This window comes from Balaenoptera acutorostrata, chromosome 7 (assembly GCF_949987535.1).
Source record: "Balaenoptera acutorostrata chromosome 7, mBalAcu1.1, whole genome shotgun sequence".
NCBI lineage: Eukaryota > Metazoa > Chordata > Mammalia > Artiodactyla > Balaenopteridae > Balaenoptera > Balaenoptera acutorostrata.
Genome location: NC_080070.1, coordinates 20,766,548 through 20,791,075, shown reverse-complemented (window position 1 = coordinate 20,791,075; position 24,528 = coordinate 20,766,548). Strand labels below are relative to the sequence as shown.

At 37.8% G+C, this 24,528-nt stretch overlaps 1 protein-coding gene and 1 non-coding gene across 2 annotated transcripts in view; one reads left to right on the top strand and one right to left on the bottom strand.

Annotated features, from left to right (window-relative positions):
- Positions 1-24,528, bottom strand: part of CHCHD3 (coiled-coil-helix-coiled-coil-helix domain containing 3) — a 288,008-nt gene that overhangs the window by 197,110 nt on the left and 66,370 nt on the right. The gene's annotated exons all lie outside the window — the stretch shown is intronic.
- Positions 790-896, top strand: LOC114237064 (U6 spliceosomal RNA). The gene has a single exon (XR_003622859.1). It is a non-coding gene; the product is annotated as a U6 spliceosomal RNA (small nuclear RNA).

The following is a 24,528-nucleotide window of genomic DNA, read 5'->3' as shown; positions in this document are numbered from 1 at the left end:
GTGTATGACCAGGTGTGCATCTTTTCTCATCAATCCCCCTGGAATAAAGAGAGGCCTCTCAATTTGCAGACTCCAGTCTTTCTTCAGCTCAGTGAAATGTTTTTATATCATTTAATTATCACTGCTCCTCTCTCTCTTCCCTTTATTTCCACCTAGAATTTAGTCTATTTCATCAAATATACAGGGTTATTTCACCCTCATCCTTCAATATGAAATCAAGATGCCTCTTAAAATCAATGTGTCTTACCACCAACAACCAAGTGGCAATAGTTGCCAGTGCCACAAACATCAAAAGCACCACTCAAATATTTCAACAGTCCTTGCTAGAAGCACCTTTTTTGAGTGTCTTTCTCCCTGGCTGCTGCTGCTTTTCATCTCCTACTCACCAGGGCTCAGGCCCGGCTGTCCGGTTATGTTAAGCAGAGGTGCCCGCTGAATGGTGGGAGATGAAGCAGTCTCCACCCTGTGGCCCAGTGGTATACCACCGGCTGAGACCTTTTCAGCCCCCTGTCAAGGGAACCAAGAGAAAGTCTCTCTGTTCCCGTCTCCCACCCTCTACCCACCCAGACAACAGAGACAAATCAAAAGTTTCTCTCAGGAACATTCAAATAGACTGGGGCCAACTTGTGCTGTGCCGAAACTAACCTACTGGCTCTCACCCATCCATCAGATGCTCTACTAAGAAAAAGCACCTGGGAATTAGATTGAAATTGCAATGAGAGGACAATGGAGATGCTTTCAAGCTTCCAACTCCCTAGAATCCTTTCCACCTTTAAAATTTCTATTAGAGTGCTCGCTTCGGCAGCACATATACTAAAATTGGAACAATACAGAGAAGATTAGCATGGCCCCTGCGCAAGGATGACATGCAAATTTGTGAAGCCTTCCATATTTTTTCAGCTCAGGGCTTTGTGACCACCTAGAGGGGTGGGATAGGGAGGGTGGGATGGAGGGAGACACAAGAGGGAAGAGATATGGGGACATGTGTATATGTATAACTGATTCATTTTGTTATAAAGCAGAAACTAACACACCATTGTAAAGCAATTATACTCCAATAAAGATGTTAAAAAAAACTTCTATTAAAGCTTTTTTTCCCCACATTAAAGGGTTACAGAAAGTCCTCTACACATGAACCTAGGTTGCAAACTTTCAAAGATGCAAACGTGCGTTCCATCAACGTCAGGCATGAGTGAAACTGCAGCTTGCCCTCCGTCTCCTATTGCTGACGATCCTTCAGCTCTACCATCTCCCCCCTCCTCTCCCTCCTGCAGTCAGTAACTCCTCTTGCCTGTTCACTCGATGCCAGCCCCTGTATGCCAGCTGTTGTACTATACTATTGTACTTTTCAAGGTACTGTACTATAAGATTAAAAATATTTTATTTTTTGTTTGTTTTTTATGTATTACTTGTGTGAAAAGTATTATAAACCTATGACAGGACAGTACTATATAGCTGATTGTGTTAGTTGGGTACCTAGGCTAACTTTGCCAGACTTACGAACAAACTGGACTTACGAACGCGCTCTTGGAATGGAACTCATTTGTATGTAGGGGACTTATTGTACTTACAGCATTTTAGGGCAGAGTTAAGAGATTAAAAGTGCTGGATGGGGCAATCTCGGGCACTGTACATTAATTCTTATGGAAACCATTTCCCTATTTTCGTCTCTTCACTCTAAGCTGTATTTTCCTAAAAAAGAAACCTTGTTCCTAAAAAGAAACATAGCCCCCCCCCCACCCCATACTGCAAGGACTATGAAGTCTTTCTAGATATATACAGGGTGAAAACTACTAATACCAGAACACAGCCAAATAAGAGCAATTTTTACATGGGGACAGAACAACATGGTCCAGTTCTGCAGCTCACAGATCATCATCAGGCATAACTGAGGGACAGGTCTTGGGGAATCAACAGATAGAAGACACCCTATATCGCAGAGCTCTGCTTTTAGTATCACACGGTAGTAAGTTCAAGATTAAACTCCACAGCAAGCACCTGTTGTATAATGCTGGTGAAATGCTCAGCCAATTGCTGTAAAGGCCAGTCTGGCTGAGAGAAGAGGGCACCCTCTTTGGAAAACTGAAGAGAAAATGAAGTTGTATGTGAAACCGAGCGACAACCCACCTCCAAGCAATTTTGTTCCCAAAACACTATTTGAAACCCACTCCAACAAAAGGATAAACAGTCAAATTTTGTATCACTGAGCACAGTCACAACTGTTATTATTAGCTAGTTAGACACAGGCTTGAGAAAAGAATCTCCGTCAGTCTCACTTCTGAATAAAGACAGCCCTGTATTTTTTACTTCAACTACTCTGTAACCTCAAAAGAAATATCAAGAGTGGAAGGGGCCTTCTCCATGAGGCCAGGCTCATCTTTCTGTTAAAGTCACCTTGGTCCGCACAGGAAGCACAACAGACAGCCTCAGCTCCCACCCCGCCCACCCCGCACTGCACTCTCCCTAGGTAACAGCGATCCACGTTCATGCCTCTCTGACACTACTCACCAGCTAAAAATCCATTCCTTGGCAGATGTTTTATTTCTAGCATTCCCTATGAAATCATGCTAAAGAAAAAAGAAACTCTAATAAAAACACATTGATCTGAAAGCCACACTAAGCAGTATACTGGATCTCACTTCATTTTAATTTTCACCTTAAACATAAAATGAGATGGCAGAAACACGTATCGAAAGAGCAAATGATGTGAAATTCGGTATGACTTTACCTACTGTCACTTTACGGTAACTCCTATTCATTCCCTTGATATTTCCCATCTCTTACAAGTTAAATCACAGACATACTTTAAGAAGTAAGAATTACCATCCAGAACTCACATCAACGACAAAAATAAAACAAACGAATGGAGTTGCAAAACGAAAAAGCATTAAAAAGTACTTTTCAGGAATTTACTATGCACACCATAGTGTGAGGACAAGGAATCAGCCCAGGAGACAGAGTGGAACAGCGAGGCCTTGCTCTTGAGGAGTCTGCCGGAACACAGTTCCAGCTATTCCAACAAAAGCATTCAGGCCCATGTGGTCCCCTCACTCTCTATTCCATTTAATTTGTTATTTTTAGTAGTGAAGGCTTTAACATATAACTTATGTCATCCAAATGAAAAAATGCGTAATATTCAACTAATTATAATATAACCATTTATGGAGTACCTGCTTATGCCAGGTATTTTATTTCATTTAATCCTCACAAAAATCCCACAGAGTAGTTGTTATTCACCTTTCAGAGCTGAAGAAACCAAAGCTGAGAGAAGTTAAACTGCTCAAAATCACGTAGGAAAATATGTGGTAGCATCTGTATTCTACACTTGCGACTCCAGAAACCATGTGCAAGTCACTATACTACATGGTCTTGATTGTGTGAACTAAAACGCTCAGCCAAAGCCCCCCAAAGTAAAATGTTCCATGGTCTGGTTCAAATATTAATACACACGTCTAGGTTTTCCTCCCTCCCTTAACAAAGCCCTTCCTTCTTCCATCCATTTATGCAGGACACAACTTAACTGGCCCTAATGCAGTTGCAAACACAAACACAGGTACTGATATCACATGGCAACGAGTGGCTGGCTGACAGGCGATCCAGAATGTGCTTCCACGCTTTTCTTTTTCCACTCACAGACTCCTGAGGTCGAGAAATACTGCTACAGTGCTATTCCAAAGGTACAAATCTGCGTATAAAATTACATTAAGTGAAGAAGGATAAACTAAAGATTATAGTCACACTGAGTATGACTACAAAACACCGTGTATAACACTGTACAAAAATTCAAAGAGGCTTGTGTTAGGTCTTTCTCCCTTTAGAGTTACTACAGCTGAGAAGGTAATAAATTACTGTTTAAGTTGCTTTGCAAAGGTACGAGTGCCTATGCTGAGCCCCAAAGTTAGTAGTTACAGAGGTGGCGATCCTCCCAAACCCCTTCACTAATCCGCAACGTAATTCTCAGTGAGGAGGAAAAGGAACTGCGAAGTTGGAGTGAAGATGATGAAGTGAGGAGGACGTGCGCTCACCAGGCTTTTGAAATGGACCGTTTACTATGGGGCAGCCTTTCCAGAAAACCACGATGGCGTGGAAGCAGATCAAGAGAAAGGAAATGCAATATTAACTACAGCTAAGCACATCCTGGGCAAACTGCCTCCGCGTTACACCCATGTTTAACAACATAAGAACTTCGAAATGGCTAGGTAAACCACACCTACCTACACAAAGAAAACTATTTCCACAGTGTTAACAACCATTTCTAAATTTCAATTATATTACAGGCCTGAGGAACTGAGGCTTTTAAATTATGCAATATTAGTCACTGACACGGTGCTCCAATCCCACACAGCACGAACCATGTTAGCTAAACCAACAAAATGAATAATTTAACTCCCAGCCAGCAGGAATTCACTATGCCACCTTCATTATTTACCTCACAACACCCATTCCTCTCATTTTTGAAGTAACAGCTGTAGGTGTTCAAGACGAGCCCACCGGCTACTTACATAGATCCTGATCCACATATCATAGGAAAATTAATCCATCCTCTGTTCAAGGTAATCAAGGATGAAACGTCAACCTTCGCTCTTACTGGTCTTCCTCATTAAATTCTAACCCATCAAATGTCAATAATCACTAATGCATAATATAATCAATAAAGCCATACTTCAGATAAAGCTCATATGCTGTGTTATTTCCACTGCACAAAAAAAACAATGTATCTCCTCGGCAATTGTGTATTTTCACACCTTTTGCTATCTGAGTTTTCCTTCTTGCGCCAGAAAAGGGATTTCTTTTCTTTTTTTAAAAAGGAACAATTTTGGACACAAAAATGCTTCTATCATTTTCCTTCCTGGGAAGAATTTTATGGCTTCTCACTGTAACTAACAGGGTTGTGAAAAGCAGCAAGAAACCAGATGTGTTCATGGCAATCCAGAACAAATTTTGTCACAGAGACCAAGACTTGAACTCAATCACTCTTTTACACTCAGCCGAATATCAAAGGTTTCCCAGTTAATCCACAGTTCACAGGAGGCCTATCTAGCTTCGATTTTGCAGAGATGATAGCCATCATGGAGATGTGAAAAACAGTCCCTGAATCAGATACTGCAGTTTTATAAGCAGCTAGAATTGTACTAACTCATATTCAACTCCTAGTTAAAATAATTTTGAGATAAATAAATACTGTCAAGGAAGAAAAATTTCAGGGATAACTATAAATTTCATTAAGATATATAGCAGATGCTACATGGAAGACGAATATTCATTCATTCCATCTGGCTTCTACTGCAATCCATTTTATCTTTACAGTGATTTCCAAATATCCCAACTTAAAATGCTTACACTGTGCAAAAATTCAACGACAACATGTCTGTGGTGCAAACAGTTTGTCATTTTTTGCTTAGTTCAACATGACTAAGTTTGTTAATGTATTTTGACAGACTTGCATAACATCCTAAAATGTTTTGAACAATGAAGTTTAGGCCGCAATGCAATATTAATGAGTGAATAATGTTCTTGAATATAAGGTTTAATATTTAATGATTCAGAGTGCTGCCTGGATTTGATGAAGAAGAAAAATGTGGTTTGGAATCACTGCATTTATCAGGGGACCTGCGCAAAAGACTACGGACTCCAGGCAAACCTTTAACCTAAACTTTGAGCTGGGGTCTCAAGGTGTGAAATTGATGCTTCGCCAACTGAATTTCTAGTGCCTATCAGTATTCACAATATCACACCATTTATCAAGTGTCATTCACCAGAATTTTAAAATTACTAGGAACTCACATGTCTGTGTCAAGAAGTGAAAAAAAAAAGGAGAGTTAGTGTAAAAATAACATTGTGTGGTCTACATTCAAATACATTTAGGAATCAAATCTGCCAGCTGCATCAACATGTCAACTTGATTATTCAGTAGCAAGTTCAGATCAAATCATGACTTATCTCCATATCTTCTATAAAGAGAAGTTCCTGATCTAAAAAATTTCACAGAGAAATTGGTTCAATGTGTCCATCCAATCCAATGATAATCTGCACCCATTATAGGACTTGCCTCATTTGCAAACAATACTATGTCTTAAAAATAAGCATAAAAAGAGCAACAAGAGCAGGTTTTACTGAAATCAGTTAAGTAATACTCAAAACCACAGAGCTAGGAAGAAAGGACTGTAAAGCCCTCCTAACTGGAATGTTAACATTACTGTGGTTTTAAAACAGAACACCAGTCCAAGGATGAAAATAATGCCCAATTTCCAACATTCATCTGCATTTACAGTTCACAACAGCCATGTCAATAATCACTAAAAAATCTAGGTTAAGATTTGACTCTGCCACATACTGAATTTCTCAATATAACCTCTCTAAGCTGCTGGTTTTCTCATAGGAAGATGGGCATAGTAACACCCTATGTCACACGATTGTTATAGAATCAAATTAAATAATATTGGTAAGCACTAGGTCAAACAAAAAGCATTAATACCAATGTGAGTAAACAAAGAAAAACCTGGGTAACATTTACCGAGCACCTGCAATGCTCTTGGGAAGGGCCTGCACATAACACATCACTGACATGATCACCACGGTGGTTAGATCACAAAGAACAGGCAATGGCAATCTTTGTTGCCTCATTTAGTTCCTACAATAAAGGAGGAAAATAAGCACAAAGTAACAGAAGAATCTACACAAATGTAGGGTGAAATATTTTCTCACCTAAACTTCTATTTAATGTCATATTTTGATAGTTTACAAAGTATCTTCATTTGGAAAAAAGACAAAGTAACAGTGATACTCAATGCTCTATTAATCAATTTGATATAACATGTTTTAATCACTGATTAAAGTATTTATTGAGCATTTATTATGTGCTTAGCGTACAAAGCATTGTTTTAAAAATAAAATCAGTGATTCCACCATCAAGCACAGTAACATCCCTTCCTTTATATCATGACATTTAAATAATGCTATTAAGTTCACTCTATTCCATTTTTACCAGATCAGCAATTGTATCACCAATTATTTCAAAAAGAAATAAAACTGCTTTCAAATATATACTGTAGAAAACCTGAGAAGTTTGCCAATGATAGATAATAGTCTTAGTTCACTATAAGATCTTAATTACCACCACTGTCGGGGAGAGTCCCTTTTTTCTGTTAAACCATTTAAAAGAACTGATGCTACAAATTCAATGAAAACTAATTAATTTCTCCTAAGCACCGGTCCTGATGCTCCTGCAGGTAATGATGGCATCTCTTTAAGGGAACACAGACTCAGTAATTAGACTTTTCTCAAGTGTGAATAACTGAGACAAAAAGGCAGGTATTCACTTGGCATTTTTTTACACACCCCAATCCAAACATATATATTAAGTTACATCAGTTTTTATGATTATTCTCTAGTTTACAATGTACTTAAGGGCAGAACAGAATGCTTAGTAAAATGACAGGAAGAATACACAAGAAACTGTTAATGATGCTTACCACTGGGGAGCAAGATGGGATACTGAGCTTATTTTTTTTCAGTTTTGTGATGTTGACATTTTTACGCAAATACATTACGTCTGAATAAAATACGTTAGAGCAGCACTATTAGAAATATAATGCAAACTAAAAACATAGTTTTAAATTTTCTAAAAGACACATCAAAAAAAGTAAAAAAGAATCAAGTCAAATTAATTTTAACAATGTGCAATATTTTATTTAGCCCAATATATCCAAAATATTGTCATTGCCACATGTAATCAATACAAATTATTAAAGAGATATTTTATATTTTTTTCATATTGAGTTCTTGCAACCTGGTGGGTATTTTACACTTAGAGCAGATACCAATTTGGACCAACCACACTTCAAGTGCTTAACAGTACAGGGCTACAAAAAGTTTCAAAGGCATATCTAGGCATAAGTTAGGTATTTTTCTTCCTAAATTTCAAAGCAGTAAGGAGGTGCTCATTAAAAGCCTCTCTCTTATCAGTTCTCAGCTCATGGCATGCTACTCTCTCACTGTTGATTTCTTAGATCTTTATCCAACCCATACATGTTATTTACCTTCTTGGTACATAAATAAGAATTCATAAAATTACATATTTCATGTGCAATGTCACTGACTGTTTTCATTTCAGGGCTTTAACTACATGAGCAGAAGTGGCTACTGCTAATCACTTGGATCTCCTTTCAGAATATCTTTAAAAAGCCAAACACAATTACATACCTTTCCCACATACATAACACTGCAATATTCCAGCAGTGGAGACCCATGGACTTTACAGAGGGTCTCCCAGCCCTTGAAAATGATTTTCTGAGCAAGCAAAAAAAAAAAAAAAAGTGAAGGCACCAATACATAAGGACAACCATCAATTTTAGAACTTATATTACCTAAAAGGAATATTTCTCAAATTAAAAGCTATGTTAACTTTTTAAAATCACTTGTTACTCTAAAAAGAAAAAAAAAAAAAGTTCTCATTTCTCCCATTTAGCACTTTAGGAACTAGACCTGGGTACACCCTTGGAAAAAGGCAAACAATGGCTCATGAAAAAGAGAACAAGTTCATCTAGCTTCCGTTAGCTTATTTTTCCTGTATTTTCACCAATATAAAGATTTTCTATACTCCTTAGAAAGGATAAAGGCAAGAACAAATGAGAAAGGGCATTTGAAGAAAACACAATATAACTAGAGAATAACTAATTCTCTGAAATGGATGGATGGATGGATGGATGGATGGATGGATAAGACAAACAAATTTATGGAGCATTTACTATGATTCTGTGTGAGTCACTGAGCTAACAACTTTACATGGAATATCCCATTTAATCTGCAAAATAACCCTGAAGATAACCCAAGGTGGGTGTTATTACTGTCCTCCATCTAACAGATGAATAAACTGACCCTTGAAGAAGTTAAGTAATCACTAATGTGGTCTCCAAGCTAGTAACCCTTAAAGCTGGAATTCAAACCCAAGCAGTCTGACCTTTGAGACCTCACTCTTAACCATCATACTCTACTGCTCTTCAGTTCCAAGAGAGAAAGGAGTTCTCTGTAAGAAGAAGCATTTTGTATTGAAAGTTGAATGTGTGCCAGGCACTCTATACACGTTATCTTATTTAATCTTCATTTAAAAACAAGCTCATCAGGTAAGTATTCCTATTAACCCAATTTCATAACTAAGGAGACTGAGGTGTAGAAGGGTGAGTTACCTATTCAGGATCACAGATCATTAAGAGGCAAAGCCAGCATTCGGATCAGATCTCTACTCCAAAGACAATGTTTGGTCCTTATTTTTTTCCCCTCATAATTTAGGTGGGTTTGTAATTAGTATAATGGTAGAAATCCATGATGATTAGGCTTTCCTGCTACTAGAATAATTTTATTTGTTGTACCTAACAATTCACAAAAAGCATGCTTTATATAGAGATAACCTGGATGAAGGTAAGCACTACCAAAGAAAGACCACTCATATAAGACTACTAGAGGCTACAACACTAATTTCTAAATCATTTTTAGCTTACTTTAATAGAATTAACTCAGAATGGGAGTACTATTTAAATAGGGACACATTTACAAATTTTTTCTTTTCAACTATCTACAGAACCCTCATTAAAACTGCTTTTCCATTTAATGTCACATAATAATGATGCCTCCGGAACTCTTTATATACAATACACTCACACTGGCAGTAAATGTTGCAATGATATTACCTTACCATTCATTTAAATAGTGATTGCACAAGAATGAAAATGAAAATGAGTGACATTGTTAAAAGTTTCATTATGGTTTCCAAGATGAAATGACTAAGTCACTGAAAAATAAAACACATATTTGAATTTCTAGGAGTTGCAGTATGTTCATATGCCTGGGAATGGGGTGAAAAAAGAAGTAAGCAATGAGATCAATTCAGATAGTTTTTGAAAAAATCAATTCTAAAAGCATTAAGGATCTATGTATTAAAATTAATCAAGATAATCCTCAGAAAGCAGATTCTCAAGTAAGATAAATCTTCATAGACAATATACAACATGATTTGCAGAAGACTGTTAGAACCTGAAACTCCCATTATTGCCAATTCTTAAAAATTCCTTTAAGACGCATGTTTACAGGGCTAAAGGAGTACAGAATTGGCAAACATGCTCCTAAAATAGCCAGAGACCTGTTTGCTTTTAAAGAAAAATGGGCTTCAAATGGTAAATTAACCTCTCTGAGTTTGGGTCATTCCAATGGGAAGACAAAATAAAGCATTATTTTTTAAAAGCAAAGTTAAGAATAACAAATACCACCACAGAGGGTTTTTTTTTTTTTAACTGTGTGAGATACATAAAACTAGTTAAGTAACTCACACAGCTCGAGAATTTAACAATTGAGGGAATGATCATTTTGTCACTGTCCTGTATATATGACAGTGAAGAGGTACCACGTGGCTGTAAAGACCAATTTCACTTCCTTCCTTACCATGAGAAGGCACTATAATCTGAAGTTCCTTGTCACGTTCAAATGTAGATAGTCTTCTGTTTTATACTTGCAGAGGCTCAGTGCTTCAACTCAAGATCTTGCCCACAGTAATCTGCCACCTTTAAGTGGCTACTCTTTGGCCTATTTGTTTTACTATTACAAACGTACCTACTTAGCTAAAAATAGATGAATAGGGACATATGACATCATTTTTACAAATCAATTAAATCCTAGCCTTAACCCTTTTGATACTTCAAGCCACAATCACTGAAGAATCCTGATGAAAATAACTTCCATCAGAAAATCAACACTTAGAATTTTGGACCTAGAAGATACTTTAAAGATTTAATAGAATTCATTTACTGCTGAGGAAAAACTATAAAACAACACCATACCCATCAATTTACATAGATACATCTATCAATCAGTCTATTCATCTGTTATGGATTAAATTGTGTCCCTCCCAAAATTAATATGTTGAAGCCCTAACCCTTATTACCTTAGAAGGTACCCTAGTACCTTAGAAGGTTATTGACAATAATCCAAAATGATCTGACAAGTATTTATTAGGTGTCTAAACTCTCATGGCACTCACTTAGTAACAAAAAGACTACACACTCCATCCGACTAACCACTGCTAAAACTAATGAAAATACTAGCTAAATAAACAGACATAATAAGGCATGGTCACCTGGGCATAATGCAACTCAGCACTGGTTTTATTACTATACTCCCAAAATTTGCAACAATGAGACAATAGCAGAGACTCATATTGGTAGTGAGTTAAACAATTTCTTGAAGGTAATTTGGCAACAATAATATTCTGTATAACCTTTAACCTAGTAATTTCACTTACAAAAATTTACCCTAAGGAAGTAATACTGGGTATGTGTAAATTTAATAACAAGGATATTCAAAAGCAGTGTGTTCATAATAGTGACACATTTTGAACCATTTATTTGGAAGTCTCAAGGTCTTATATAAAAGTGAACTATCATGAAATTACCTATTGACAAAACATGTCCATGATACAGCTTAATGATAAAAATAAAGCAGCTCAGAAAAATAGGGACAATATGACACCACTTCTGTTATTTTCCCCCTTCATATGTATGCCTCTGTACCAAAATATTTACAACAAGTCTGTGTGAATTAGTAGGATTATGGCCATTTTCATCTTCTTTATTTTGTTTAGCTGCATATCTCTAATTTTCTATACAGTGTATGCTATCTTTGTAATTAGAAGAAACACTTCTTGTTACAATACTATCATGTGCCTTGTGATTTTTGCTTTTATCCATAGATATTCTTAGTTACTAAGAAAATACTATGGATGAGGTTATGTTAGAACACAGAAAAGCAGGCCAGGCTGCAATAAAAAATCAACTATGGGACAAGGAAAGAGAAAAAAGCAGAAACGTTCTAGAAGTAGTCAGGGCAGGGTCAGTGCTCAGAAACAATTCCCCTTATGGAGTGTCTGAGAGCCACAAGAAGGTGGGTGTCCCACAGCTGCTAACTCCAGACCCCTGCAGCATTTAAAGACTCGAAGGTAGGGGAAACTTGTAACTCTCTGGACCTCCTTAGGGACCCCGAGCTGTACCTCTGTTGAGCCCTCTCTCTGCAATGCTACAATACGTATCTCCCAATCTTCTGATTCTTTTAGTTTCTTGATTAATTTATTTGCCCTTTCAAAATGTCCTCTAATTCATTACAGCCTTCCTGGAATTGCTGTCTGGCTTCTCAACATGTGATATCAGATGTCCCATAAACAACAGGACTATCATATTAAAGCCGTGAATTAGATCCAAGCATCCTATTTCTCCCCAAGCCTATTAACGTGATGTTCTACAGGCAGAATCTCACTTAATTTGCCATTTACAGGATAACCTTTCCAGGTGTATCTTTCAAATCCTTCCTGCTGTTCTGGATACCTCTTAATATCTGTATGTTGGGGAAAATCATCTGAATGAGGTAAGAAAATTAATCCTGTTTTTTTCCTAATGGAAGAAAACTGGAGGAGATGAGCACACAGTGCCATCAATTCATGACTGCACAAAACTCTTAAGAGGACTGCCTTCCTAAGGGAAGTACAAACGGCCCCTCACTGTGAAAAGCAATGAATATTTCTGTCTTTGAAATGACCAGATTGGGTGGTCAGAAGGGTCAGGTACGGAGATTGCCTTTTCTTCCACATTTTGCATTAGTTATACAGTAAAAGACAACTGTCTTCAGGCACAGAACTGTCACCAAACGTTCCCAGACACGGCAGTTTAGACTACTGATGGTTTGCAGGATTAGGAGAAAAAAAAAAAAAAATCAAAATGAAGACTCTTCTGGGCTTCCCTGGTGGCGCAGTGGTTGAGAATCTGCCTGCTAATGCAGGAGACACGGGTTCGAGCCCTGGTCTGGGAAGATCCCACATGCCACGGAGCAGCTGGGCCCGTGAGCCACAGCTGCTGAGCCTGCGCGTCTGGAGCCTGTGCCCCGCAACGGGAGGGGCCGCGATAGTGAAAGGCCCGCGCACCGCGATGAAGAGCGGTCCCCGCACCGCGATGAAGAGTGGCCCCCACTTGCCGCAACTAGAGAAAGCCCTCGCACGAACCGAAGACCCAGCACAGCCAAAAATAAATAAATAAATAAATAAATAAATAAAATTTAAAAAAAAAAAAAAATGAAGACTCTTCTGTCTTCTACACACGTGCAGAAAAGCAAGAAATTCTAATTCGGAGGGTGGAGGGGCAAGCCTTGTAACAGCAAGGCTAAGCATATTTTCAATAAAAGTAGATTTAAAAATCACTCTCCCACCTTTATAACATCTCTCAGTATCATACTGAGAAAGAATGATGTACGTTAAATACATAAAGATAACACTAGTCAGACATAAAAAATGCCCAAGACAAATTTAAATGACCATCATAATAAAGAATCTGTTCTTTTCTTTTTGTATTCCCCCTAGGATTCTGTCAGTAAACTAGAATAAACATGTTATTAAAAGAGAATCAATAGAAGGCTTTAAAATATACACTACCACAAAAGGTCAAGCCCTGGGATCGATTTTAATATAACATTTTTGTGCAGCTTCCCAAAGGGTTCTTTTCTAATATTGTTCTTCATTTTTCTCTCACTTTGTTCCCTGACTGGTGAATGTGTTGTTCTTGTCTGCAAAAGGCTGTCTAAGGCTGAGTTTGCTGAGTGTGTCATTCCTATGAAAAGCTGCTAGAAAATGAAAAAAAAAAAAAAAAAAAAAAAACCTCAAAAAACATTTAAAGGTAGTGGAGGATAGATACAAGAGAGGATGAAGCACAAGGCAATGTTCAACTCACAGACGGTACAGGAACGCTGAAACTCAGAACAATCTGCCATCACAGGCCGCCCTGGGCTTTTGCCTCCCCTGGTACCTTGGGCGAGCACTGATTCCTGGGAGGCAGGAAGGCCAAAGAAAGCAGAGTAAGTTCAGGTTTCAACTAAAAACTCTCACCACACCAGGTAACGGATGCAGATTTTCAATATACAAATCCATGTGACTCCTGGTTCCTCCTGAACTTAAAGGACCAAATGTTCAAAGGAAAAGTGGATGCCATCGACAGGATTCATGGGAACTAATCAGAGGTACAGGCTTCCTGACTTCTGTCCCAACTTTCAAGGCTCAAAGACAGATACATCACATTCTGGTCCAGTCTCATATAAATATGAACGCATGGGCTTCCCTCGTGGCATAGTGGTTAAGAATCCGCCTGCCGATGCAGGGGACACGGGTTCGAGCCCTGGTCCGGGAAGATCCCACATGCCACGGAGCAACTAAGCCCATGTGCCACAACTACTGAGCCTGTGCTCTAGAGCCCGTGAGCCACAACTACTGAGCCCACGTGCCACAACTACTGAAGCCTATGAGCCCAGAGCCCATGTTGCGCAACAAGAGAAGCCACCGCAATGAGAAGCCCGTGCACCGTAACGAGGAGTAGCCCCCGGTCGCCGCAGCTGGAGAAAACCAGCGTGCAGCAACAAAGACCTGATGCAGCCAAAAATAACTAACTAACTAACTAACTAACTAAATAAATAAATAAATAAATAAATATGAATGCAGGGACTTCCCTGGTGGTCCAGTAGGTAAGACTCCACACTCCCAATGCAGGGGGCCGGGGTTCAAACCCTGGTCAGGGAACTAGATCCTGCATGCCTCAACAAAGATCCTGCGTGCCGCAACTAAGACCTGATGCAGCCAAAATAAATAAATATTTTTTATAAATAAATAAATATGAATGCATGACACAGTATATATTTTACATGTTCCTAGTTACAAATTCTATGTTTTTGGTTGCCAATAAAAACAGTCCAAAGCCCAGATTATATTCTCATAATGTCAGTTTTTTACTTTCAGACAACACTAAGCAACCGTCTCAGGACAAGACAGAAAAATAGATTATTTCTGCCTAAGTCACCAGAAACCAGAGAAATTGTTGCCTCTGGAGTTAAAAATGCAGTCCCCCTATCAAAAAATGGACGCCAACCAAGCCTGCTAGCAGGGAAGATGTGAACTGCAGCTGCTCCCTAAGAACCAAGAAAACTTGAAGTGTTGGGAAAGAGGCGTGGGCTTGGAGTAAAAGAGAACTGGGCTTATATCCTGAGGCTGGCTTTGGTCAGTAGCACAGCCTTGGGCCAGGGATTTAGCCTCTCCCAGTGGCATTCTGATTGTAAAATAAACCCACAGAGAGCAGAGCTACCACAGCCATTTCTCCTCAGTTGCGAGGGTGTGGGGGGGGCGGGTATCACTTAGCTTTGGGTCTGGGGGAATGTAATGTGAGGGGCATCATCTTACAGGCTACCACCTAGGCTAAGGTAGGCCTCGTCAGAAGACTCTTGGCAAGTTCGGAGCCAGTGTATACACATGTACCAGCACAGCACCTGGTAAACAGTAGGCAATCATTCAATGGTAGTTGCTGTAGTCATATGATGCTCTTGCCTCTTTTTCCTTTTGGACAAAGTCTATCCCATTTTAATCTATTTACCACAACCATAAAGTACTGTTGTCATTTAGTGATGCATTCCTGTTGGCACTTACTATATGACAACGAGTTTTGCCCTCAGAGACCTTTATATTCCAGTTGGAGGAGATAGTCAATAAACAGATAAAGTGCTAAAGAAACAAGGCAGAGAAAGGACAGCTACAGTGAGAGGACAGGAAAGAGAATGACTAAATGAAGCAATCAGGGAAAGCCTCTCTGCGGGGTTATTTGAGAAGAACCCTAAATAGCAAGAGGGAGTCAGCCATGCAAAATATGAAATACAAGTATTCTAGGCAAAGAACTATGCAGGCACAAACAGGTTTGGCAGCTGCTACAGCTGAAATGTAAAATGGGAGGGTGGTAGAAAATGAGGCCCGAGTGTATAAACATAAAGGGCAGCAGAGGACCAGAAGATCAAGGGAAAGATCTGGATTTTATGCTAAATCTAATGAAATGCCATTAAAGGATTTTAAGCAAATAAACTGCGATGGTTCCAAATGCATTTTTTAAAGCACACTAACACTGCTTTGTGGAGAGCAGGATCTGGGGGACAGGACTGGCTCCCTGCATGGAGACTTTACAGTAGCTCAAGTGAGAAATGACAATGACTTAGACCAGGGTTTCTCATCCATGGCACTATTGACATTTGGACGAAACAATTCTTTGCTGTGGGGGGCTGCCCTGTGTTGGAGGATGTTTAATAGCATCCCTGGCCTCTACCCACTAGACAGATGCCAGTAGCATCCTCCAAGTGGTGACAACCTTAAAAGCCCCCAGATGTGGCCAAATGACCCGTGGAGGCGGCGTTGGGGAGAGGGGGCAAAATCCCCCTCAGGTGAGAACCAGTTGGCTTAGACTAAGTAAGGAAAGAAATGGGTGAGAGTCATGAATTTGCAATATATTTTAAAAGCAGAAACATAAAGGCAAGAAGGAGGGAGCAAGAATAATCAATAATCAAAGTTCTGATGTTACTCTCAATTTGTTAGACTAAGTTTTCAGTAGTTTGAGGAAAGTGCTTTCTAAGTCAAATCTACCTGGGGCTGTACAAACAAGTTAAGTTACAGAAACTCACTTGGACAATAGTTTGGGCTCCTTTTCTTTAAGACTATAAAAACTGAATTATACAGTTGACAGGTATATTCATAAAGAAATACACAATTTCCAACATTTTAGAGCAAAATCCACAGAAATATTAACTTTCACCCACTATTTGACAGTATTTTGACAGTTTTATTTCAAAATATAGTCATGTGAATTTAAAAAAACAAAAATGCCCCAGAAATCCCTTCATTGTGAATTCTTTTCAAAACTAAATTCCTTATTTAGTGAGCTCCACAATCAAGGCAAAATTGTACTAAAACCTGAAAAACATAAATCTTCAGTAAAACACATCAAAAGAGCCTTAGATACAGCATTCATACTAACATATAATAGGTAGCCTCCCTGTTGGACCAGAAAACAATTTAGCCTCTGAGATACAGTCTAGCAAAGTGATGATGAGTGTGGCTTCAGGTTCCAGACTGCTTGGGATCAAATCCCAACTCTTCTATTTTCTGGGTATGTGACTAGAAGCAAGTATGAATCTGTGTTTCAGCCACCTCATCTATGAAGTGAGGGTACCAGCAGATCAGAACCTGCCTCATAGGGCTGCTGTGAGGATTAAATGATCATTACGTGCAAAGTGCTTGGACCAGTGCCTGGGACAAAGAAAGCATTCAAAACCTGTTAGCTACTACTACTACTTATTATTGCTTATTATTAAATGTTATTGCTATTAGTATTACTTCTTAGGTAAAGTCTTCTTAAATAGTGTATATCATCAGATTTTAAGTCTGCTCAAGATCTGCTTATTCTGCACATAGGGAGAGGACCACACTGTATGGGTGGGGAAAAAAAAACAAGCTATACAACATTATTACTTCAATCTCATTTTGTTTAAAAAACAAACTATATAAAACACTGTTAAGAATACATTTCCCTTAGGGTAAAATATGTGAATGATTTTAAGGGGGAAGAGCAGGGTAATGGAGCAGAAGGGGAAAGATGACTTTTTATGCTTGTTATGCTTGTATATTATCTGAATTTCTTTGATATATATTTCTTTTATAATTTTTTAAAGTAAATCAACATTATCCATGTTTTCAGTAGTTTGAGGAATGACCTTTCTAGATCAAACCTACCACATTCTGTAGCAATAATGAAAATTGCAGAAACTGTTGGGTAATGGTTTTTAAATTAATAGACATTTCCCATATTAAATTAGTGGTTTCAAGTGACTTTTTTGGTTTTGTTTCGATTTGGTTTGGTTTTAATTCATCAACCTATCAGGAAAGCAAAACTGTAATCTATGGATTTTTTTAAGGGATTTTTGTTTTACTCTAATAATCATTCACAAAATGGCACCAGGAAATGAAGAATTTAAGAGAGCTATTCTAAGAAGTTGTGAAGGAACTCAAATTTAAATCATTAACTGAAACATTTACAGGATTAACCTCTATTTTTATACGTTATACTTGATGCCAAAAATCACACTAAAATCATTTCAGTGGAGTAACTTGAAAAAATTTCCAAATGAACTGGTTTAAGCCTGGAGGAGCTACATAGTGTATGTGTAAGGAAACAACTGTAAATAGTATATAACTAATAAACTGCCCCTGTGCTAGCTGCACATTACTCAGTGGAGGAATTCCATATTTGCGTTCCAAAATCACACTGTCCCAGCAGCTAGATTTTTTTCATTGATTTAAAAACATGTCAGTTTGTGGACTGAATGCGACAACATCAAAATACTCTATCACATAAAAGGCAAATAAATAGTAACAAATACTACAAACCAAAACCCAACAAGTGAAGCAACACAACCAATACAAAATAAGAAAATGAGTCCAAGTTTCTTTAAAAAAAAAAAAGGCTAAGGATGAATACAGAAGGAGAAATCCAAAATAATTTCCACTTCACGATCGTCTATTAAAGTAAGCGCTGTGCCTCTTTACTGCTTCCCGCACAGGGAAAGGGCCCGATTGCTCCAGAGAACTCTGCAGAGCGCTACTGGGCACGTGTGTGCCTCACTGACAGGAAGCGGCACTCGCCTCCAAAGTTCACGAGGCAGGGCCCCATCTGCTTCCACACACCCCGCCCCTGCTGTGCTATTAAGAAAAATGTCCCAATCTTAAGCTAACAAGAAATTCAAAGTGCCACCATCACTGAAAACGTGGACACAAACGAGCATTTAATAGTGAGTTATAGCCAATGTGAATAAAGAATATTAACTTTAAACACAAATTCTCAAAAGATTTTGGTACTAAGATAAAGGAAGTTTTAAAAATATCATCCAGAGCAGCTGCACAGACCTAATAACCAGGAGCACACAATCGAGATCATTTCTAAGAGATCTTTTATTTACTAATGGTTTAGAGGTGAAAGCCCAAGCAAATGTTTGTTACCTCTTCTCACAATTGTAAATGAAAAACTTTAAAGAGAGTATTCCCTATACACAGAGAAAGGTAATACTGCAGGATGGTGAAGTGCATGAACTTGACAGAGACTTCAGTTCAAACCCCAGGCTCTCCACTTACCAGATATGACCTTGGGTAAGCTTCTTCTTTACCTCTCACTTTCCTCACTTATAAAGTGCAGACAATAGAGGTGTTGTGAGGATGAAGTGAGTTAAAATATATAAAGTGCTCAGAAAATACAAGAATCCAACACCTATTATTTTCTTAATGTTTTCATTTCAGTTAGGCACATGGGTCCTGTACTCCGAAATGGTTTTCATAACATAATGTGACCCCAGTGTGTGTATTCTATGTGTATGCCATCTATGAACTGTGAAGAAAGTTTTCATCAAAGACAAATGACAGCTGCTCTGGATAAGAATGGGATGCAAAATAATATTGGTTCTCTCAAAAAAATATTTATCAGAAACTTAAGATGAGCTACTCGTTTTTAAGGGTTTTCTGCAACCAGGAAAGGGTGCGGGAGGTTTATTTAAACACAGAAATGTGCCAATGTTTAGAAACATTATAATGCTGAGATAAAATTTACACCTGAATTATAACTATGTTGCCCGCACTCCTTTACAGCTAGAGGCTCTACTGGCAAACCTGTTGAGGTCAAGAGAGGAAGAGGAGGACCCTGTGTATTTCTCCCCAGTTGAGGAGGGAACTGCCAAAGGAGGGTCTCATCCTGCTACCCTCCTCCTAACAAGGCATTCATCACCAGCAGGATCAGCAGATGGTTCCCAGAAGGCCCAGGACTGAGGGCTCAGCAGGGTAAGGCCCAGTCTACATGGACCACTGTCCATAAGTACGGACTTCTGGACGCAAGGAAATGGACATGAGGCCACTGCCCACTCACCTTCTAAAACGGAAACTGAACTGAGTCTCTCCAACAAATGCTGTTTGGAAAAGAAAAGTTTACTCCTCACAAATGAAGTGTCCCAATGTGAGAGAAAATTATTCTGACCAGAAATTTCTCAAACTAAGCCCTATGCTTCCCAGGTTTCTAGGAAGGGAAAAGGTGGGGGAAATGGCTGACAGAGCTCTAAATCCCTAGTCCTAGCTATAACCAGATGGCACTTGAAGCAGTTTTGTATCAGAGTTCTGTCGGGTTTCCTTTGAATAAATGTTTACAGGGTGATGAGACACAATATGATTCTATCACCTCAGCAACAGAGTACAGGGCTCTGGGGCAGGCAGCCCAATTCAAGTCCTGCTTCCACTGCTGACGGAAAACTTTACATATGTCTACTTGAGTCATCTGTTTTTATAAAACAGTGATAACACTGACAAAAAACATTAATAGTTTATGTGAAGAATAATAAATGATTTACAGAGTATATTGCAATGTCCGCTCCCCCTGAGATTGTTCTGGGTAATGGAGAAACTTCAACAAGAACTACAACAACTACAGGACAGTCAGAAACCAACTCCTAGAAACTTCCAAACGCAGAAACCAACTTTGGCACAAATTACTTCAAACACTTGCTTCATGAAAGAAAACACTGTAATTACTGTCAAAAGAAACATCTGAACAAGAAGTGGTTGAACATCACAGCTGCTATTACAACCAATAAAAAAAGTTACAGATTTCTACAGCATGCTTGATTGATTCTGGTTTTCCAGGTTTAATAGCCCTACATGTAAAAATAGCTTCTCAAACAGAATTCAGGGTAGGAGTCTACAACAGCATAACACCAATAGGAAAGAAAACTGGATTTGGAAAAAGTAAAGAGATGTGAATAAAACATAGACTGGATAATTCAACCTTCTGTAATTGTTGGTTACAGAAAGCACTTGTCTCTATTAAAAACAGAAAAGTGCCACTTGAAGAAAAAAGATGAAAGTAGCAGATGGCTAAAGATTCCAATACTTAGCACATACGTAGCACGACCAGTCATCTCCCAGTGAAAAGTACTGGGTGGTTAGGATGTGACCTATTACATTCCGAACGAGTAAGGGCTTTACTTTTAAGCAGAATGGAACAGAAAAGTTAAAGGAATGAAACCACAGCAACACAACATGCATTTAAAAAAAAAAAAAAACAGCTTTAATGAGGTTAATAAAATAATTAATCTAATATATTGGGATTTTTATACTACAGAAGGATCTCTTATATGCCAGAGCACACAAAGAAATATTTTCCATATAATGCCAATCAACCATCCACTGCCCCCTACTGGAGCCAGACACTGGGGAATCTGCTCACAACACAGCAGGGTACAAACTTCTGTAATCACCTTCTTTGCAAATATTTGTAAATCAGAAGTGAGATTCATGCTAACTGATCTTTTAAGGTCACTTGAAAACTACATTTTTATGATAAAAGCCACTGATAAATATTAGTGGATCAACAGAACTTGTTCCCTGAAAGTCGGTATTTTTTTTTAATTACTATATACCTAGAGATGACTTGCAGGCTGAAGGTATGTAATTTCCTAACAACTGTGTAATATGTGTCAATGACTAGAAAACAACGTTTAACACTACACTCATTTGAAACAAAGATTTATAACAAGTCTCTAGTATCTATAGTCCTTGGTTAATGTCTGATTTTTAAAAGCATAGTTTTTTTGTTTTTAACATAATGTGAAATGTATATGCATATGTATACAGAGTAGACTGCCCTTCCCAGGAGACTGTCAAGATTTTCCAGTCCGAATGATTCATTCAATCATTCAATTGAACAAATGTTTGTGAGAGTTTACCATGTGAAAGATACCACACTAGGTAGATGATTTCTTACATTATGTATTTTCAATGTGACACTAAGCCCCCCAAACACTGTTTTTCCATATTGGATTCTTTCCTCCTTCCTTTTTCAGCTTTTTCCTCCAAAGGCAAATAATATCAAATAATAAAATTAAAATGAATTATTAGATATAGTGGATTTAAACAGAAGACACCATCCCTATGAATTTCACCTTTACTATGAGAAACTAAGAAGTATTGATACAAACAAGTTTTAAGCCTTTATTTGATGATATAAGTCCTTATTTGATGTGATAAATGGAAAAATAAATGGACTGTGCTATACTCTAACTTAACCACACAGCTGATAAAATTTATGACTAATTTATTAAACCAAATTATTTTGAGTCTCACAAATCTAATGTAATTGTTCAAGTAATTAAAACTGGGGTAAAATCTTAACTAACATCCACCTAAAAGCAGCAAGCAAGTAATCTTGGTTGACATACAGCTAGTTACAACATCAAGTAGCTATTCCCTTTCTTCTTGGCTTCTTGAAAAAGGTTATTAAAATGGAGGCAACTTTCACTTGCCTTTATAGGTATAGAGGTGAAATTCAAATGCCAAAGGTCAGAGGCCAGAAGTAGTCACATTTTTCTTGCTGTCAGAGACTGACTTTTGGAGGTAGGGCACAGGAGAGAAGTAAATCACATTTTAAAAGTCTATACTCAAACTGTAGCATATTGCATCCTTGCTATACTGGCCTGCTATAGTTGCAACACATATGGTCAGCTATAATCCAAAACACACAATAGAGTATCACAGCAAAAACAGACTGCTGACACGGGCATTTAATTTGCTCTTGACTCTCAATACACCAAACAACTATTCCATCCATTATATGTTGTGATAAGCAAACGTAGGATTCCAAATTAGATCCAACAATTTGAGTGTGGGTACTGAATTTATGTCAGTGATTTTGGAAGGCATCAAATCACTCAAGATTCTCATAAAACAGAATAAGATCTAAGATAAACTGAACTGAGATTCCATGTGTAAATGTTCTTTAGAAATAAGAATATAACCTATACAGTCATAGTGCTTACAATTAATTATGTCATCGCTGTGGCCCTAGTAGAAACCTCCTCCTCGAAAGCAACTTTTATTAGGCCACATTTGCAAATTAGTTTTAAAGAAATGGAAACTCGGATATACAACAATGTCCTACTATGCAGCACAGGGAACTATATTCAATGTCCTGTGATAAACCATAATGGAAAATAATATAAAAAAGAATGTATATATGTATAACTGAATCACTTTGCTGTACAGCATAAATTAATACAACACTGTAAATCAACTATACTTCAATTTAAAAAATAAATGAAAAATAAAGAAGTGGAAACTTAAAGGAGTTCAGGTAAACTCTAAATGGCCTAATAAAGTATCTTCAGTTTAAATGATTTCTGAATGGGTTCTAAATGTGTGTGGCATGACCAGTCAGAGATGCTGTAAAAGGATTTCTGAATTAGGCAGGAGATGAGGAAGACACTCAAGAAATCATTTCCAGATAATTACCCGAAATGTGAATAGATTAAATACTCCAACCAAAAGACAATGACTGGCTGAATGGATACAAAAACAACACCCATATATATGCTATCTACAAGAGACCCACTTCAGACCAAGGGACACATACAGACTGAAAGTAAGGGGATGAAAAAAGATATTTCATGCAAATGGAAATCAAAAGAAAGCTGGAGTAGCAATACTCATATCAGATAAAATAGACTTTAAAATAAAGACTGTTACAAGAGATAAGGAAGGACACTAGATAATGATTGAGGGATCAATCCAAGAAGAAAACATAACAATTATAAATATTTATGCACCCAACATAGGAGCACCTCAATACATAAGGCAAATGCTAACAGCCATAAAAGGGGAAATTGACAGTAACACAATAATAGTGGGGGACTTTAACACCCCACTTACAACGATGGACAGATTATCCAGAGAAAATAAATAAGGAAACACAAGCTTTAAATGACACAGTAGACCAGACAGATTTAATTGAAATTTATAGGACATTCCACCTGAAAGTGGAAGAATACACTTTGTTCTCAAGTGCACATGGAACATTCTCCAGGACAGATCACATCTTAGGTCACAAATCAAACCTTGGTAAATTTAAGAAAACTGAAATCCTATCAAGCATCTTTTCCGACCACAATGCTATGAGATTAGAAATCAATTACAGGAAAAAAACTGTAAAAAACACAAACACATGGAGGCTAAACAATATGCTACTAAATAACCAAGAGATCACTGAAGAAATCAAAGGAGAAATCAAAAAATACCTAGAGACAAATGACAATAAAAACACAATGACCCAAAACCTACGGGATGCAGCTAAAGCAGTTCTAAGAAGGAAGTTTATACCAATACAATCCTACCTCAAGAAGCAAGAAAAATCTCAAATGAACAATCTAACCTTACACCTAAAGGACCTAGAGAAAGAAGAACAAAAAAACCCCAAAGTTAGTAGAAAGAAAGAAATCATAAATATCAGAGCAGAAATAAATGAAATAGAAACAAAGAAAACAATAGCAAAGATCAATAAATCTAAAAGCTGTTTCTTTGAGAAGATAAACAAAATTGATAAACCTTTAGCCAGACTCATCAAGAAAAACAGGGAGAGGACTCAAAACAATAAAATCAGAAATGAAAAATGAGAAGTTACAACAGACACTGTAGAGATACAAAGGATCATGAGAGACTACTACAAGCAACTCTATGCCAATAAAATGGACAACCTGAAAGAAATGGACAAATTCTTACAAAGGCAGAGCCTTCCAAGACTGAACCAGGAAGAAATAGAAAATATGAACAGACCAAACACA